A 20494-nucleotide genomic window follows, 5' to 3' on the forward strand; every position below is an offset into this window, starting at 1 on the left:
GAAACGACCTAAATTGCATATAAGTAGAAGGTGGGTTGAATAAATTGTGGTCTGTCTACACAATGTTACCATACTATGAAGCCATACACAAAGAATTAGGGAGATCTGCGAAATGGAGCATTCCCACGATATGCCATTAAATGAAAAGAGTAGAATGAGAGTGTATATTGCATTCTACCTTTAGTGAAGAAAGCACTGAGAATGCATGTCTCTACTTACATCTTCATAAAAAAGAAAGAGAGGCTCAATCAGGAACTAATGGAAATGGAATATGGTTATTTAATGGGAATGGGGAAGGATGCCTGGGTGCCTCAGTCAAAGTGTCTGCCTTGGCTCAGGTCAGGATTGCAGGGTCCTGTGATCAAACACCACATTGGGCTGCTTGCTCGGCAGGGAGCATGCTTCTCCCTCTGCCTGCCGCTCCCTCTGCTTGTGCGCTCTCTCTTTCTGACAAATAAATAAAAATGAAAACTTAAGAAAAAATAATGGGAGTGGGGAACGGGATGGGGTGTGACTTTTGAGCATCTACTTCTTTAGTTTTGAACTATGGGAATATTTCACAAATGGAAAAGATAAGTAAGAACTCTATTAATGATATGGATGTTGAAGTGTCTAGAGGGAAGCAAGCCAATATCTGCAGTTTATTTTGAAATGCTTCAAAAACAAAACAGATGGATGGATACAGGGATGTTTAGATGAATGTGGTAAAGCAAATATAGTAAAATGCTAATGGTAGGCTCTAGGTACTGGGTGTACAGATGTTCCCTGTAAAATTTTTTTCAGCTCAACTGATTGAAAATGTTATAATAAAATGTTGGAAAACATTACGTGAAAATGAACGAACAAAAGCAAACCCTAAAGCAATCCTAACTGTATATTAAGTTGGTAATGTAACCACATAGAGAAAAGAATGAATTCAAGTCCATTTTGAACACTGTACTCTGTGCACTCCAAGTGGAATGTATTTTTTTTATTAGAGAGAGAATGAGTGGTAGGGAGGGGCAGAAGGAGAGGGAGATGCAGACTCCCTGCTGAGCAAGAAGCCCAATGTGGGGCTTGATCCCAGGACCCAGAGATCATGACCTGAGCTGAAGGCAGATGCTGAACCCACTGAACCACCCAGGTGCCCTAGTGGAATATATTTTAAGGACAAAACGTTTCAAAGAAATCTTGAACTTTCCTTATTAGAAATTTCCATTCATGACAGGCTCCTCTGCTTTGAGCCTGCTTCTTCCTCTCCCACTCCCCCTGCTTGTGTTCCCTCTCTCGCTGGCTGTCTCTATCTCTGTCAAATAAATAAAATCTTAAAAAAAAAATTTCCATTCATGATAAGCAGGTCAGTCAGCTCTCCTAAGTTACCATAAATACAGGCCAACAGAATTCTTCCTGAAACAGCCTCTTTGGGTTCAGTTTCAGAGCATAAATAACCTTGTTCACAGTAATTTACCAAAAATAGACGTGGGCTGTAGTTCCAGGAAGAATTTTTATATTACCCAGTAGGTGGCAATACTATCTAATGTAACTGAAAGCAGACCTTGAATTTTAAAGACTCCTACATCTGATAAGCTATATACTATGTTGATTTTCTCACCTATTGAGCGAACTACACTTTCATTAATATCTCTGCAAAGTAATGTTCTTCAGAATTTTAGTAACAAAGAAAAAATAGATTCTACTTCCAAATTCAGAATCACTGCATTAGTAGGGACTGACGTCCATTTATCTACCTCCAACCAGAAGAGCCCTCCTACTCTATTATTTTTTATCTGCCCAAGAAATAGGACATTTCTCAAAGTTCTGTTCCAACATTTAGCATAAAGTCAAGTGGTTCATTCATTCATGTTTCCATTCATTCTTCAAAGAGCAGTTCCTGAGTAATTACCGAATACCAGGTACTGCGCTCAGTATCATGGATATGACGGTTCCTGCGGACATAGTCCTGCTGCCCTCGATGAGCTTATCATCCATTGCCCAAAATAGAGGAGTCGGTGTGGTTCCTAGTGGCATGGCTTGCTCTATTCTTTGCAGCTCAAGCAGAGGAAAGATCTTACAACCGTAAGACATGGAGACCCCAGTGGGAAAGAATAGACAAGCAAACAATTACAAGGCATAGTAAGAAATGCGTGGGAGTAGGTAGACGGTGCTGTGAGGCACACAGGATGGCAAGAGCCCAGCTAGTCATAAGAGTAGTTAGGGAAGACATTGCAGGTGAAGGGACGTTTTAAACTGAGACCTGAAGCTAGACAGGCAGGGGCCCAATGGGGAAGGATGGAATGGGGGACAAGGGAAGGGCTATGGAGGTTGCAAAAGTTGGAGGGGGAGGGATACCATCTATTCTGATCTGTATCCCCAATACAGTGTCTAGCACACAGTCGACTTAGATTAAACACAACCCTCCCTCTATTGCTGTCACACAATGTGATCTTAGATCTCTCCTCTTCTTTGGGTCTAGGTGTCCTCACTCTGAAGGTACCTGAGATCCCTCGGACATTGTGGAGCGGGAAAGGTAAGTATCTCAGGATCTAAGTCTGAGGACCGATACGTAATACACAGATGGAGAAAAGAGAGCAACCCAAGAGGCAGGAGAAAGCAGGCGAGCGTGGCATCTTAGAGGTGGGTACTGTGGTCACACTGCAGCGGGTTGAGGATAGAGGAACAGGTGAACGTGTGGAACCAGCAAGCACAGAAAACTCTAGAGGAATCTGGCAGGGGAGGGAAGACAAGACAGGAAAATGCTTGAGCATGTTTATACGTTGCTAGAGAGGAGACAGGGAGAGGTTGCGGGGGGCAAGGGAAAAACAGATAAGGCAACCAGAAAGGCGGGAGAGCATGGGAACTAAGCACGGGGACTAGAAGAGGGACGCCCAGAGAGGTACTGAGCTCATTAAACACCCAGAGTGGATTTTTTTTTTTAAGACTTTATTTTTTTAGAACAGTTTTGGGTTCACAGCAAAATTGAGCCAAGTACAGAATTTTCCCGAATGCCCTGTGCCCCCATCCCCTGGTTGTCAGCATCCAGGGCGGGAGTGGTACGTTTGTTACAACTCATGAGGCTACTTTGATACATCTTTATCAACCAGAGTCCACAGTTTACTCAGGCTTTACTCTTGGTGTTGTACATTCTGTGGGTTTGGACCAACGTGTCATGATGTGTGTACGTCATGTGACACAGAATATTTTCACTGCCCTGAAAACCCTCTGTGCTCCACGCACTCCTCCCTCCCTTTCCACGACCGCCGGCCACCACTGCTCCTTTTCCTGTCTCCATAGTTTGGCCTTTCCCACAGCGTCATGTAGCTGGGACCCTGCAGCACGCAGCCTTTTCAGACTGGCTTCTTCACTTCGTAGCACGCGTTTTAATTTCCTCCATGTCTCTTCATGACTCATTTCTTCTCAGTCCTGAGTAATATTCCAGTGTCTGGATGCACCGGTTTCTTTAGAGTGGATCTTTTTAAACAAACAGTATTTTCAGGAATCGTGAAATGAAGCAAATAGTAAAACGACCAGAAAGCAAATGCAGAAAGTGAAAATTTTCTGTTTTGAGCTTTGTACATATGTGAGTAAGAAAAAATTTTTTGATAAAAAAATTACAGTACAAGGAAAGGGGGAGAGCAATACTTTGATACTTTTGTATTGCATGCAAAAGATACAGTTTAGGGGAAAATACTAAATGGTACCACTGGATATGTTCTTTTTTTTTTTTTTTTAAAGAGGAGGGGAGGGACAGAGAGGGAGAGAATCTTAAGCAGGCTCCGCACCCAGCGTGGAGCCCCATGTGGGACTCTATCTTATGACCTGAGATCACGGCCTGAGCTGAAACCCAGAGTTGGACACTCAACCAACTGAGCCACCCAGGTGCCCCTGACTGGATCTGAGTCACTTTCCAGTTTTAAACAATTAATTTAAAAAGAGGAAATGTCAACTTTATTTTATTATTATTTTTTTTTTTTTAGGAAATGTCAACTTTAAAGATTTACTCAATTTAGTAAATTGTTTCAAGTATGAACTAAAATTTGTACTTACCAAACACATATATCACACTTCTCCATTTGCGCTGTGTGACAATTTTAAATTTTATTTTTCTTAAAGATTTTCTTACTTATTTGTCAGAAAAAGAGAGAGTGCCCCAGAGGGGGGCAGGGGCAGAGGGAGATGACATGGGGCTCGATCCCAGGACCCTGAGATCATGACCTGAGCCGAAGGCAGATGCCTCACTGACTGAGCCACCCAGGTGCCTTTACTTATAATCACTGCGCTATCATTTTTCTTTCTCAATTTAGTATTTAAAAGCAAAAATATAGTACGCCAGGGGCTGGACACAGAACTGTACCCAAAGTGAACTGCAATGATTCACTGGATACGTACTCTCCAAACCAGCTGGGTGTGGCTGTGCCTGGGTGTGTGGGATGCCAGCCGCGTAACCACGAGGGCTCTGAACCCCTGCATGGAGGGTACAGTGTTTATTAACGGAATGATAAAAGTGCTCATTTCCAGTTTATACATATATTTTAGGAAAACCCAACAGTAACTGCTACAGTTGTTTGGAACTGACCGGCAAAAGATTGTTTTCAGGAAGGAGTATTTTATCTGATGCTGTGTAGAATTGCCAGCCCATGGCGATGGTTAGAGGACCAGCCTCGCAGTTTGGACAGCTATGCAGTCCACCCGGGGGCAGGCATGAGGGGTGTCCTATAACATCACCCCCTCCGTCCCCCTAGGTCGGCCATGCAGACGTTCTTCCCTGTGGCAGACGGAAAGGCCGGAACAAGGTTTAACAAGGGGCAGGCTTGCTGCCAAGGCAGGGGTGGTAGGAGCAAGACCCCCTGGGAGAGAGGGGAAATGGATGCAGGTTGGCAAGTGTCGTGGACTATTAAGGCTCACATACCCTGCAAGAAGGAGACACACGTGGGAGTACATGGCACGTAGGTACAGGGCCCAGACATGCTGTAGGAGCCCCCCGCAGCAGCTTGCCAGTCACTCTGGGTCACAGATTAGCAACAGGCCTCTGAGAACTGAGTGAATAAGCTGAGGGTTTTTATTTTTCGATTTTAATTTTATTTAAGTCATCTCTACCCCCAATGTTGAGCTCAAACTCATGACCCTGAGATCAAGAGTTGCATGCTCCACCAACTGAGCCAGCCCAGTGCCCCAAATAACCTGAGTTTTTGAGGCTCTTCCTTTCTGAGTACACCTAAGCGTTTGTGGGCCCTATGAAAGAGAGCGCCTGATTGGGTGGGTCTACCAGTATTCCCCAGCAGGAGCATCCCCACTGGGAAGAGAGCCACTGTACCCTCCTCTTGGAGGGGAGGTTCTCCCACTCCCCCAGCTGCCTTGGACTCCTGCCCGGACAGCAGGGTTGGCTTCTGGCAAAGAGCACAAACCACAAATATTTTACGTAGAAAGCCTGTGTTTGGGACGACTTTCCTCAGAAAGGTCTATGGGCTTGCCAAGAGCCTAGAGCGCAATGGAAAGCTCTTAGGCGCAGTAGAAATGGTTAGAAACAGCTACTATGCAGAAAGAACAGAGAGGAAACCCAGGATTCAGGACCCAGTGGAGGCTGAAGACCGCTTTTGCCAAAGCCTAGAGTAACTTTTTCTGTTGACTTCAGTGGAGAGGGAGGGCAGATTGTTACACTTCTTTAAATCCAGGGTTGGGAAACTTTTTTCTCTACAGGGACAGATACTAAATATTTTAGGCTTTCTTTATTGCATACTGTTTGTTTGTTTGTTTGTTTGTTTGTTTTTACCACCCGTAAAAAAAGAAAAACCATTCTTAGTTCTCAGGCAAGACAAAACCAGGCCATGGGCTGAATTTGGCCTGAGGACCATGTTTTGCTGACCTTTACTCTAGATAGTTGACACATTCTTAAACTGAAGAGAAATCATAAGGAATCAATCTATCAGAGAGAGCGAAGTTACTTTCTACCATCCCAAGAAAGGCTATTTTCTTGCAAGAAACTTGATAAATAATTTTGAAATGGATGTATGAAAGAATCACTTTCTTCCTACCGGAGCGAAAAAGAAAAGAGAGTAGTCGTGGGTGAGCAAAGTCCATCTAAGGAGGTGAATGAGAAATGAGAAGAGCTAAGGCCGCGCTACCCTCCGTGGAAAGGAGGAGGCCGGGGAGTTACAGGGTGTCTTATTTGTGTTACAGATTTGCTAATGCAACTTCTTTTCTTCGGAGAATGTATGGGTTAGATATGAAATAGATTTATGGAAAGTAGATTGAAAAAGAAATTCAATGAAAAGGAGCCACATATACCCCCAACCATGTTTATGTTGGATTCAAGACTCCAGAGTGTTTATGAAAATTAGAAAAACAAGCTCCAGTCCCAATCGTGCATGGCTGTGAAAATGAAGAGGAGGGAGGCGTCTGATGGACCAGTGTGAGCACAGAGTTTTCTCAGAAGTTCAGGATTTTAAAAGGCTTGTCGAGAAGATAAAAGGGGGCGTACCTTCCTCAAAATGAATACAATATGAGCAAAACCCTACACAGTGTTGTGAAACCTAGAACAGGTGGAGTTATAGCCTCCCCCTTAGAGGCCTAAGGTTTTTGTGAGCAGTCACGGCCAGGTCAGGACTGGCTGCGTCATTTGGGCCGGTCCAGTGCAAGGTGATCACGGGAGTCCCCGTGTTAAAGAACATTGCTCCTAATTTCAAGATGGTAAGACCAGTGCAAAAACCAAGCACCGGGCGCCCTGAGCAAGTGCGCGGGGGCACGCTCACGAAGCCAGTCTTGGGGGAGGACTCAGGACTGCCAGACCCTACCTCAGCCCAGCCATCTCTGTTCTCTCGAAGGTTCTCAAGATGTGTCAACAGTGTATATAGGAACCTCTACCAGCTTCCCCTTCATTTGTACTGGGTTCCTGTAATGCCCTTTGTAGCTCACTGGTCAACGGGGCTGCAGGACACAATTTAGGCTCAGGACCTAAATCTTTCTGCCAAGCAGGAACTGAGACTGCCTGAAGTTTTACGTAAACAGAGAAGACAAAAACAGCAAATGTCCGACCTGCCTGGAGGGCACCATGTCAGCCAGGGGGAGTAGAAGAGTGCCCTGTGGTGACCCCCCTTCCCCCCCACCAGCAGAGTATCCCAGCCCCTGACCTGGATCCCGGCAATTAGTAGCTTCTCTAGGACAACAGGATGGAGGTGACAACAGGGAGACTTTCTTAGACCTCCCACCCCACAAGGAGGGGAAGGGCTGGTAAAGGCGTATTTGGATTTACAAAGAAACAGGAAGAGCAGTATTCTGTGCTGCTTTGATGGATTAACATAAATGCCAAGAGATAACAATAAGCCAGGAACATACCCCGTGATTTTTCTTCACCCCCTCGTAAAGCAGCGTTTATAGTAATCTGCCAGGTTTTAACAAAGGAAAGAATTGAGGCCCAATAAGTGTGTGTAAGAGCATCAAATGATAATGCAGGTGTTTAAAATGAATTGAAGTGTCTAGAACTATACAAAATAGGATAACGTAGGAATCGGCCCATATGGTCTGAGTCGTGATTAGTCTTTGAGAAATCACAGGACACATGAGGAGAAACCAAAAGACTGGGCAAAGAAACAAATCTCAAATTTTGGGGGAAAAAAAAAAGGAGAAAGTTTAATTCTGAAAATAGGGACTAGTAAATTTGAAATTTAAATTGTTGGTAAAACTGTGAGCAAACTGCACTACACAAATAGTAAGAATGACGTGGGGACAGAAGCCCACCTGTGTTCTGTAAACAAGTCCCTTCAGTCCAGACTCTCTTAAAAAAGGGGGGTGGTGACGGAGGTGCAATCATCGTGCTAAATCAATGGAATAAAACTGGTAATTCCAGCAAAATGATGAGCAAAACCTAGCATGTTGTCCTTGGGGACAGATAAAGAAATGGGGACAGATGAATCAGCAGTTTAAACCATACAAACTGTGTTGACTAATGAATGTACCAGAGTCAGCCTGTGCAGGTGGTGTCGCACAGATCTGCCCGTCACTCACGTTCCAACGTAGCAGCTTTGCCAGTAATTTACACGTTGGCACAGGAGCTGTGCTCGTCAGGTTTAAAGATTATCCTCAAGCGAGGAAGGGATTCCAGCCTGTATAGATTCACCACTATCTCTACAGGCTGGAATCCCACTTCCAAACCAACAGGTTGATATTTTAACTAGAATAAATGTAAAGAGATATTTTTAGGTTAAAAAAAAAAAAAGACTTTTGTTGGAGCGCCTGGCTGGCTCAGTGGGTAGAGACTGCGATCCTTGATCTCAGGGTTGTGGGTTTGAGCCCCAGGTTGGGTATAGCGATGACTTAAAAATAAATATCTAAAAAAAAAAAAATCACTGAGATTAAAAATAAATAAAAAAGATTTTTGTACAAATACAAGAAGGAGGAGACCAGGCTTGGTAACAATTCATAAAGCATACAGAAAACCTGAGAAGATTGCTTATGCATTAAAATGATTGCTTATGCATTAAAATGAAGCAGCCCTGCAGCTCTACAGTGTGATTGTTGAGAAAGCTGATACGGTGTTAAGCCAAATTATCAGAAACAAAAATAATCGTTCATTAAGAAGTTAGTTATGAGCCCTGGCTCTTGAGAGCCAGAATGGCAACCAGTGTTCAAATAGCAGCTCTGCTGCCTTGGGTGACCTTGGACAAGTTGATCTCTTTGTATCCACGTTCCTCTGTTCCTCCCTTTTAAAAATGAGGGTAATGGTAATACCCACTTAATAGGGTTCTTCTGAATATTCAGAGATAATACTTATAAAACCTTTAGATTAGGGGCGTGTGTGTGGCTCAGTCAGTTAAGCGTCTGCCTTCTGCTCAGGTCATGATCCCAGGGTTCTGGGATTGAGCCCCAGTGGGGCTCCCTGCTCAGCGGGGAGTTTGCTTGTCCCTCTCCCTCTGTTCTTGCCCCCCCACCCCAGCCCCATGCTCGTGCTCTCTCTCTTGCTCATTCTGCTCTCTTTCTCAACTAAATAAATAAAACTTAAATCCTTTAGGTTAGTATTCTATTAATATTACCTGTTACTGTTCAGTTCTGGACACTTTATATATGTTTGCATGTGTATGTGTGTGACTTTTTATTCAATCATATGTTTATTGAAAAATAACACACATATTAAAATCACATTTATTGAAAAATAATATATCTATATTTAGCATATATAACATATATCCTAAAAGGTATATGCTGAAAAATTCTCCCTTGATTACCAGTTCTGGTAACCAGAAGATAACCCTTGTTCAGTTTCTTGCATACCTTTCATGTTAACGTACAAATGGGCACGCTGTTCTATACCTTTGTTTTTCCCCCATGTACTATGTATCTTTTCGTAGCAGCACATGTCGATCTGCTCCATCCTTTTTTAAACTACATGGTATCTCATTGTGTAGATGTACCATAATTGATTTCCCTTGTCTCCAAGTCCCGTTGAGGTTGTATTCAGGCTTTTGTTTTTGCAGACAGTCTGCCATGGATTTCCTTAGAGCTGGGACACTGGGGTCACACTGAATGCCTTTAAGTCCGGGTATTGTCGCTGATTAACTCTGTGGCCCTGTCTTAGCTTTAGGGAACTGTAATCTCCTTAACTGTTAAATGCAAGCAGTCATGGTGCCAAACTCCCAGGGTTCTTGTGAGGATGCGGTGTAAAATGCCTTGCTCGGTCCCTCAGACACAGTAAGCTCTCGACAAATACAAAATACTCCTATCTTTTTGTTTTCCGACTTGATTTACATTTGAGCTTTTCTGTAAGGTGAGTTCTCAGAAGGCATATTGCTAGATCCAAAGGTTCATTTAAAACTGGTAGATAGGGGCGCCTGGGTGGCTCAGTCAGTGAAGCATCTGCCTTCGGCTCGGGTTGTGATCCCGGGGTCCTGGGATCGAGCCCTACATCGGGCTCTCCCCTGAGTGAGGAGCCTGCTTCTCCATCTCCCCTCCTCCTGACTCTCTCTCTCTCTCTCTCAAATTAATGAATAGAATCTTTAAAAATAAATTTTTAAAAAATAAATAAAACCAGTAGATAGCGTGAACTTGTCTCCCTGTTGGATCGTCCACTCGCCCCTCTGGATAAATACACACTACCTCTCTCCGCTCTGCGCTGTACCTTTGGAGGACGACCTCTGTAAAACCGTATCAGACAGTGTCTTCACCCACCGACTTCTAGTCAGGTTCCCTGTGGGAAACACACGTGCAGGATGCCAGGGTGGGAGGAAGGAGCCCCAGGCTTGCTCCCCTCCCCCTCCCGCCGTGGTCAGAGCTCCCTCCCCTGGCTCCACGGGGGCCGTGGCAGCCAGTTCCTGCAGCTGCTTGGCTTTGCGGCTTCACCAACCCTCGGAGGTGCCCTCAACTCTGAGCACATCTATAAATAATCCTCTCTTCAAACTTCCTTCAGTTACCCTTTCACCATGCCATGTGGCTGGTACGCTAACCAATTTACATGCCCACTAATAAGCTGTGACAATAAGCTGTGACAATACTTATTTTTACCATACTTTTGGCAATATTGTCAAGTCAAATATTTTTTGAGATTTTACCCCAAAATTCCCCTTGTTTGTTTTTTCTGAGCACCAGTGCTGTTATTTATCTTTTATCACAACACTTCCTGTTGAACTTCAGTTCCCCCGCTTTTTTTTTTAAGATTTATTTATTTATTTGACAGAGAGAAAGAGCACGTGCAAGCGGGAGGGGCAGGGAGAGGGAGAGAGAATCCCAAGTGGACTCGTGTTGAGCGCAGAGCCTGACACGGGCTCAGTCCCACAGCCCCCGAGATCAGGACACGAGCCGAAACCAAGAGTCAGACACACAACCGACTGTGCCACCCAGGCGCCCCTAAAGATTATACTTTTTTAAAATAATGTCTACACCCAACGCGGATTTCGCACTTACAGCCCAGAGATCAAGAGTCACAGACTCTACGGACTGAGCCAGCCAGGTGCCCATGAAGTTCAGTTTCTTCAAGGCCTTTGCATAGGTTCAGACTGCTATAACAATACCATAGACTGGGTAGCTTATAAAAGGTAGAAATTTGTTTCTCACGGACGTGGAGGGTGGGAAGCCCAAGATCAAGGTGCAGGCAGGTTGGTGTCTGGTGAGAACCCGTTCTGAATTCATGCGCATCCTCGCGTGGTGGGAGGGGCAGGGGAGCTCTCTGGGGAGCGTTGTTGTTGTTGTTGTAAAGTAATCTGGGGCGCCTGGCTGACTCCGTCAGAAGAGCATGTGACTCTTCATCTTGGGGTCGTGAGTTTGGGCCCTACGTTGGGTGTGGAGATTACTAAAAATAAATACTTTACCGAGAAAAGTATTCAGGGGCACCGGGGTGGCTCGGTCAGTCTTGGTTCCAGGGTCTTAGGATTGAGCCCTGTGTCTGGCTCCCTGCTCAGCAGGGAGTCTACTTCTGCCTCTGCCCCCTCCTAGCTTATGTTCTCTTGCTCACTCTCTTAAAAAAAAAAAAAAATTCATATATCAAGAAAAAGAAAAAGTAAGTTCTATACCAACATGAGACTCAAACATGACCCCGAGATCAAGAGTCACATGCTCTACCAACTGAGCCAGCCAGGCGCCCCTCGGGTCTTTTTATAAGGGTACTAATCACATTCATGGGGACTCCATCCTCATGACCTAATCACCTCCCAAAAGCTGCACCTCCAAATACCATCACTTTGGGAATTAGGTTTCAACACATGAATTTTGGGGGATGCAAACATTCAGCCCATAGCCAATACAGATATTTATTTCTTCAGTATTATATTACTTCAATCTTTAGAGGGCCAATTAAGAATATAAGAAAATCCAGGGGCGCCTGGGTGGCACAGCGGTTAAGCGTCTGCCTTCGGCTCAGGGCGTGATCCCGGCGTTACGGGATCGAGCCCCACATCAGGCTCCTCTGCTGTAAGCCTGCTTCTTCCTCTCCCACTGCCCCTGCTTGTGTTCCCCCTCTCGCTGGCTGTCTCTATCTCTGTCGAATAAAAAAAAAAAAAAAAAAAAATCTTAAAAAAAAGAATATAAGAAAATCCAACAAATTATATTAAGAATTATTGGAAACTTAATACTTCACTCCAAAATATATGCTATTAAGGAATCACTATAAATTTTGTTAGGTGTGATGATGATGCTGTTGGCATATTTTAAAAAAAGGAAAAGCCCCTTATCTTTAGAAAGTATTCCTATACTTATAAGTGAGATGATATGATATCTATCTAGATTTACTTTAAAATGCTCCAGAAGAAGAAAACACAGTGCAGGGAACACATGGAACAAGCTGGGAAATGTTGGTCATCGTTGAAAGTGGGTGGGGGGTAGGTGGTGTTTATTATACCCATTCTTTTCCCCTCTATACCCATTCATTATCTCTGCTGTCATGTTTATTTGAAAATTTCCAAAATAAGTAAACAAGCAAAACCAATGGCAACCAGAAACAAAAAGACAACTAAAAAATTCAAGTAGGGAGAGGATGGCTAACAAAATGCAGCAGGCGGGGGGGGGGGGGGGGGGGGCTCTCTCGCCTGCCCCAGACTGGCCCCCAGCATCCGCCAGGTCAGCCCTGCCCCACCTGGCGGTCATCAGGGTGACCCTCATTTTCAACAACCTTGGGAAGCAGTGGCTGTCCGCATATTACCTACCCGACCGTGAAGACCCACAACAGCAAACCATCAGGGAGACTTTCCATCTGGTACCCAAGAAAGATGAAAATGTTTGTAAACCTCCTAGAAGGAGGGCTATTAATTTGAGGATCTGACCACAAACTGACTTATGGACATTACACACAGCATTATATTTTGTCTTCCATGTGGATTCTTTAGAGAGCAAAGTTGGTATTTTAGATCTAATTCGGATATTCTTAGAAACATTTGACAAGTATTTTTGAAAATGTCTGAACTGGATTTAATTCTCCCTGTAGACAAGGTTGACAGTATTTTGCAGAAATGGTGCTGGGGGAATGGTATTGGAGACCGACACGAATGAGATTGTTATATATACTGATGCACAAAATACCCTGAAGACATCTGAGGCTGGTGTAGCAGGAGGTCCAGTACATGCTGATCCACTGTAAAGAATATGAATCTTGGGGGCTCCTGGGTGGCTCAGGTCATGATCTCAGGGTCCTGGGATCGAGCCCCGTATCGGGCTTCTTGCTCTTGCTTAGCGGGGAGCTGTTTCTCTCTCTCCCTCTGCCCTTCCCCCCTACTCCTGCGTGCACTCTCTCTCTCTCAATATATAAAATCTTAAAAAAAAAAAAAAAAAGATTATGAATCTTCCTGCAATCCCAAGAAATATTAACATTGATGACATAAGTATAAAAATGCCAAGCCAGGCTTCTCTTAGATAAAAAATTAGAAAAGCTAAAAAAAAAAAAAAAAAAAAAAAGACTATTCCCAGGTAAAATCCAGAGGGAAAGGTCATTTAAGGTTACATGCGTTGTTCACCAAAAATAGGGGAGACTGTTAATTTGTGCTCTTGAATTTAAGTCAAGGTACCATACAGAAGTTGTGTAACATTGAGTAATTCTGTGTGTTTTTGTTTCTCTTCTAATCTGTATTCCTGTGCCCCTCAAAGGCCAGCCTCTCATACTGGCCACTACAGTATTTCAGAAAATGTTTCTTTAATTATGTACAACCCAAAATGTTGCTGTTTCGAATGGGTTACAAGTGTAGCATTCTTTAATTCTTTCTGCTATTTGTCACAGTTGTTATTTAAAGAATCAAGCATGTATTGCATGAAAACATTATGACCTTTTTCTCCTGGCTAAAATAAGCGCCAACGTAACTGGGGGAAAAAATGATCTATGATCTGGGTTCCCTTAAGTATGACTGTGAACATTTAATCATAACTTTTCAGTTGTGATTTTATGTTCACATATTTGAGTATCTCCCAATATTTGTTTACTTATTTATTTATTTATTTAGAGAGTGGGGGGAGGGGAAGAGGGAGAGAGAGAATCTTAGGCAGGCTCCACCCCCATCGAGGAAGTCAACGTGGAGCTCTGTCTCACGACCCTGAGAACGTGCCATGAGCCAAAATCAAGTCGGACGCTTAACCAACTGAGCCATCCACGTGCACCTCTCCCAATTTTTAAAAGAAAAATTTCAAATGTATATGGCCTATCCACAGATTTCTCATATCCTCTTTATTTTGAAAAATCTTGTAAGTACATGAACATTGAAAGAATACCATTATGAAAGCCTGTGTGCGCATTACCTAGATTCAACAACTGTCAACAACTTGCCATGTTTATCTCGCCGCAGACACTTTGTATGCTTAACTGACCATGTGATAAGGTTCATGACACTTGCTCCTTCTGTTGCTTCCTCCTCCTCCTGGCCCTGCCCAGAACCCTTCACCAACTCCCCTTTCTGCTTGGCCCTTGAATACGGGCATTCTAAATGGCCCCAGCTCCATCCTTTATCTCAAATTAAGAACCAGGACATTTTGTCTCCTATTAAAGGCCTATCAGGCACCAGAAGATGGAGAGAAATTGCTTCCTGTGGGAGAACCCATGAGAATGTCTGGCTCGTGAACTACTCACTGTTCCTTCCTTTTGACCTTCCAGTCCTATGTCTTCTGGCCTTTGCATGTTTATTGAAAAACTATACCTGGAACTATTCAGAGGAAGGGATGCAGGTAAAAAGCAAAAAATGATTTTGCCTGTTAGAGGTGTAGGGGAAAGATTTGGTGGAGATTAAAGCAGAATAAGTATCATCTTTCTCAATTATAAAGTTGCGGGATGTCATTTGTGCATGATAAAGTTCTGTCTCCCCCCCCCCCCACAGATCATCTAAAGTTGACAATTATAAACGCCATTAACAGGTTAAATACACACAGTACACATGGATTTCTGGTCTTAAGGCTTCACAGAGCTAATGAATCTGTTTCGCTTGAAAGGACTACATCTAATCCTCTTAGCATCGGAAGGGAAAAGCTTATTCAACTAACTCCCTCTATTACCTTGAGTGAGAGGTGAATGTTCCCTTCAGAACTTCTTTGCTGTTGAGGGGAAATGCTTTCAGTTATGCTGAGAAGAAAGCCTGGGCAGGGGTGAGGTGGACCTTGAGAATGGGAGAGAGAGCGAGAGCATTATACAGCGCTGACACATCAGATAAGGAACAAGGGAGGAGGCTAGCCACGTCCTTGAGTGGAGTGTTTTGTTTTAAATGGAGTAAGAAATTTGGATGTTTCAATGAACAAAGTGCAGAAGGTAAACTAGCATATGAGATGCCCCTTAATAAGCAAGGTATGTTTATTATTGGAAAAGACAAGTTTAAAAAAAAAGGAACTAGCTTAAAAAGCAAGATAGTTTCCTTTTTAATTTTCTATTATTTCCCAAATATGGTAAAACTGTGGCTGCTGCAGATTTAACAGAAGTAAAACAGCTGATGTTAATAGGAAGTCACAACTGCATTGGTTTTGGTCTTGGTTGGCTTTTTAAAATAAAAACAGTTGCCTTTTTAATTTTCCATTCCCTATTATGTATTGAATACTCTCAAATATCTAGATGAAGGATCTCATTCAGACCTTTTTAATTATAAAATAATCTTGACAGGGCTGCTTTCTTATGAATTCACTGAAACAATTAAGAGGAAGGAATAGTTTTAAAAGATATATATCCTGGGATTATAATATACTTTTAGTCTAAAGACTAAACTAATCATTAATCTTTTGTTATAAAATGGAAGCACCGTTGTAATAATTTATCTTGATTTGATTAGCAAAAGTCTAGCACAGGTGATGTCTGAAAAGAAGCTTAGAGTTCAGTTAATGGTAACGTACCCATGTTGGTCCCTCATACTGGCAGCTGTGTTACAGTAATGTGAGATGTTAACCTTGGGGGAAACTGGGTGAGAGTTATATGGGAAACCTGTATTATCTCTGTGAGTTTTTGTAAACATGAAAGTATTCTAAAATAAGTTTATCTTTTAAAAAAAGTTAACATATGATGTTGAGTAAAACAATGGATGTATGGATAATGATCTGCTCAGTATTATCCCAGTGATTACTATAATCATGAAAATTATACGTTAAAAAAGCTTGTTAATTATGGGGCGCCTGGGTGGCACAGTGGTTAAGCGTCTGCCTTGGGCTCAGGGCGTGATCCTGGCGTTCTGGGATCGAGCCCCACATCAGGCTCCTCCGCTGTGAGCCTGCTTCTTCCTCTCCCACTCCCCCTGCTTGTGTTCCCTCTCTCGCTGGCTGTCTCTATCTCTGTCAAATAAATAAATAAAATCTTTAAAAAAAAAAAAAGCTTGTTAATTAAATATTTGACATTTTCTAAGTAAAATCCATGTTAAAATATTCAGCTCAGCTTGTTGATTCTAAACTAACAAGGAGCCAATCAAACACAATCAGATTAAGAGCAGTTCTCTAATATTTTGGGTACTTAGGACATCAGAAATCCTGTCTTTTTTGTGGCTAAAATGAATTAGAGGAGGCCATTTGAACAAAGGAAGGCTATTATCTGCCAGTTCCTCCTGCATTTCTGGTTAATTTTGAAAGAAAAACAAAGAACTGCAGGGGATTGGATGACCACACGTTCCTTCTTTTTCCATTTTCTGGTATTTAGATATTCCTGAACTTAGGGCAATGGTAAGATCCCATTGAGATATAGGACTCTTTCAATAAATAATTCTGTATCTCTCATTGAGGATATCACATGCCTTCTCATTAAGTAAACAGACAGAACTACAGAACCTGTGTCCATTAGGATTCTCATTGGTCTCAGCTCAGTGTTTGACATTTAGTTTGATAGACCAGACAGTGGCCAAGAATGGCCCGCAGGCCACATCTGGGCTGTAGTCTTTTTTTTTTTTTTTTACAGTCCATGAATTAAAAATGGTTTTTACTTTTTTTTTTTTTTACATTTTTTAAATAATGAAAGAAAAAAAGACCAAAAGGAGAATATTTCATGACGCATGAAATGAAATTCAAACTTCAGCATCTGTAAATGAAGTTTTATTGGAATCCACCATAGCAGGATGGCTGCTTTCCTCCTGCAAAGGCAGAACTGAGTGGTTCTGACAGAGACTGCATGGCTTGCAAAGTCTAAACTATTTACTCTCTGAGCCTTTTGAGAAAAAGTTTGTCAGTCAGTTGGAGACAACTTCCCCCATGCACACACTCCTCCTCCTTGGTTTTCGGACCAGTGTTCTCATTTTTTGGCTTTCCAACTAAGTGCTAATGTGGGATTAAAGCAGCAATGGGGCAGGCTTGGTCTAGTGAGGAAAGGACTAAGAGTGTGTCTAACCAGGAGGGGCCTGGTAGACACTAACAGGCAGGAAGGTAAGATGTCAGGTACCAGAAGAGTTAATATATGGCCGAAGAGGCTAGGCAGGCAGATAGAAAGGAGGTCCCATGTTAAGAGGTCGGCTGAGGAACAGGAGACATGAGGTGTGAGTGGTCTAGGCAGAGTCTAGAAGGTCAAGGTTTGCAGGAGCTGCATGCACAAGCAGGGTGGCACCAAACCCAAGATCTAATCTTAGGGCAAAGGGGATTGCCCCATTTTACACGGCTATCCGGGGTTGGACAGCCTTAGGTCCCAAACTACTAGTGACATTCAGAAGAATGTCTGTTTAAAAACACAGACCTGAGGGGCGCCTGGTTGGCTCAGCCAGTTGAGTGTCCAGCTCTTGATCTCAGCTCAGGTCTTGATCTCAGGGTGGTGAGTTCAGGCCCTTCGTTGGGCTCCACACTGGATGTGTAGCCTACTTAAAAACGCAGACCTGAGGGGATCTGCATCTTCATTCAGATTAAGTCCTTTGGTGGTTGCTGAGTACGAGATGCTGGATATTAGACTCTGCTACCAAATTTTCCTTAATATTTACTGGCACACACTACTGATTATAAGATGCTGGTCCTTGTATATCTCAGCAGGATAACCTTGAGCCGGAAGCTGGTCCTTCCTTCATGACTAGGCCATGTATCTAGTTCTGTATCAAAGTGAAAAGCCATCTTCTTACCAATCTCCCAAGCAAGAAAATCTCCCTTGTACATCACTGGAAGTTCCAAGCGCCTTTATCCCAATTCCCATTTGACTAGACAGAAAGTACATAGTGAACAATAAATAGGGAGAGGAAAAGTGACAGAAAGAGGAAGGTCATTTAAGTTGTGCTGATTCAATCATTCTTAATAGCCAGTGATAATAGAGCACTTAAAATTCATAAACCAAGTATTATGGAATAGAATTAGTGTATTTTAAAATGTAAAGATAAATACTAAAAAGAGCAGAAGGAGGGAAGCAGTGTTAATACCCTAATTTCAGCAGTGCTCATAGTAGGGAGTCATTCGTCCTGTCTGAAGAAATAGAGGATCATATGTAAAATATATATTTATATTTATAAAGGTATTGACTAGAACAAAAATACAGATAGGTATTTCTTTTTTCTTTTTATGGTTTTATTTATTTATTCGACAGAGAGAGAGAGACAGCCAGCGAGAGAGGGAACACAAGCAGGGGGAGTGGGAGAGAAAGAAGCAGGCTCATAGCAGAGGAGCCCAATGTGGGGCTCGATCCCATCACGCCGGGATCATGCCCTGAGCCGAAGGCAGATGCTTAACCATTGTGCCACCCAGGCGCCCCCAGATAGGTATTTCTTTATACCTTATTAGGGAAAACGCCCACATACCCTATAGTCATACCCACACAAGAAAATAGAGTCCGTGGAGTGAAAGATTTAAAAAGTCATAAAAAACAAAACCAAAAACCCCAGAAAACATTTTACAAAATGTGCTGCAGAATTAAGGTCAAACGTTTATGTGTATAGGTTGGATTCACTGTGACAGACACTGTTACCTACCCTACAGCTACCCCCCACTTTTGTTTTGGGGGTATACCCACCCCTTGGGATAAGTCACTAGTGGCCAAGACTATGTCAGTCTCCCTAACACCTAAGAGTAGCCAGGCCTGTGATCTGTTTGCTTGGCCAGTGAGAGTTGAGGGGACACCCACTGCAGGGCTATTGGGAAATAACATTTTTTCCACAATGGCTTTTACGCTGTTTTCTGCCTTTGAATGTAGCTGAGAGGTTGGGAGCCACGGGAGCCATTTTGAGTTCATGAATCAACCAGAAGAAAGACTGGCAGAGCAGAAGGAAGGAGCTGCACGCTGAGGCCACCGCTGAGCCGTTGAGTGCGCGCCAGCTACCAAACTGCAGAGTGACTCATATCTTTACTTCCAACGTTCATTTCTTTCTGCGTGCACCGAGGCCTCGGTTAATCTTTCTTAGCAGAATATTCCTCTGCAAAGCTTTTAGCCAGCTGCCCTTTGCAGACCACTTAGATCCTTCACTTGGAGCAGAGAATAGTTGATTTTGTACTAAAAATCTTCCTAGCAGAGACTCTTCCTGCCGTTGGAGTATATAAATGGCCCTCAGCTTGTGGGATGGAATTCCAGAGCACTGGAAATGGCAGTGCAATCACAGAAAATGGTTCAGGAAGGAGCTTCTTGAGGGCACATAAAGGTTGCATAGACTGCTCCCGACAGCCCTGAATTCTTTATTCTTATGAGTTCTTAAGCTCCGATAGTCATGGGGTGTTACAACTGCTTGAGGTCTCTTACTGATTTCTTATTGACTTCTATTAAACTCATAATCTCTCTAACAGACTCTTTCCTTCCCCAGGTCCCTCTTCTGTCCCTGACCCTCCCAGTCACTGACTTCCTAATCAGTCTCAAGCTCCCGCAATTATCTTAACCCCTAGTTCCCAAGATCTCCACAGCCTCTTGCGCTCCCTCCTTCCTAAAACAAACCCATTCCTCCTGCTCCCGCCCATCCTACACCACCCTGGAGGACTTCCCTGCTTTCTCTCTTCTTCCCACTTCGTTGGCTCCTTCCCCATTTAGCAGTGGGTCCTTGGATACTCCCTCGTCACTCCCACCGTGCTCTTTCTCCCCGGGGCCTCCCTGACCTCCTAAATGCTCCTCCCTCTCTGTCCAAAGTCTCAACCCACTGCATAGTTGGCAATCCGGTTTCTTTCCCCACAGCTACACTGAAACTGTTCTCTTAAAGGTCAACAATGACCTCTTTTTAGCTAAATCCATTATTCTTTTCTGGTTTCTCAATCTCTTGACCTCTCTGGTGCATTAAAAAAAAAAAAAAAAAAGATTTCTCCTACCTCAAATGCTCTCTTCTTGGCTTCCACATCCTTCTAGCTTGCGGTTCCTTCTCTGTATGGCTTCTCCCCCTCTTGCCCTCCCTCTACTGGATACTCTGTTTCCTCTGCCCCTGGGGCCCTAGGCTCTCTTCGCTCTTTCACTCCAAAATCCCGTCTTTCCTACAGTTGTTACCTTTCTGCCAGAAAGGCCTGTGCCCCTTGCTCACTTAGGGGGCTCCCGCCCTCACTGCACATAGTGCAGAAACTCTTGGCGAGCTCACTCGTACTGTAATTTGACGGTATCTGTCTTCCCAAACTCGCTCCTCCTTCCCATCATCCTGCCTTGGGTCATGGCATGGCCATTTTCTTCGTCCGTATTAGTTTGACAGGGCTGCCATAGCAAAAACCCGCAGAAACAACAGAGACTGAAGGTGAC

At 43.4% G+C, this 20494-nt stretch overlaps 2 pseudogenes; both read left to right on the top strand.

Moving 5' to 3' along the window:
• LOC130542200 (protein numb homolog) overlaps nucleotides 1–20494 on the top strand; it is a 58930-nt pseudogene that overhangs the window by 18071 nt on the left and 20365 nt on the right.
• LOC113264222 (AP-3 complex subunit sigma-1-like) lies at nucleotides 12431–13184 on the top strand (annotated as a pseudogene).

Source organism: Ursus arctos, unplaced genomic scaffold, assembly GCF_023065955.2.
Source record: "Ursus arctos isolate Adak ecotype North America unplaced genomic scaffold, UrsArc2.0 scaffold_31, whole genome shotgun sequence".
NCBI classification, from domain to species: Eukaryota; Metazoa; Chordata; class Mammalia; order Carnivora; family Ursidae; genus Ursus; species Ursus arctos.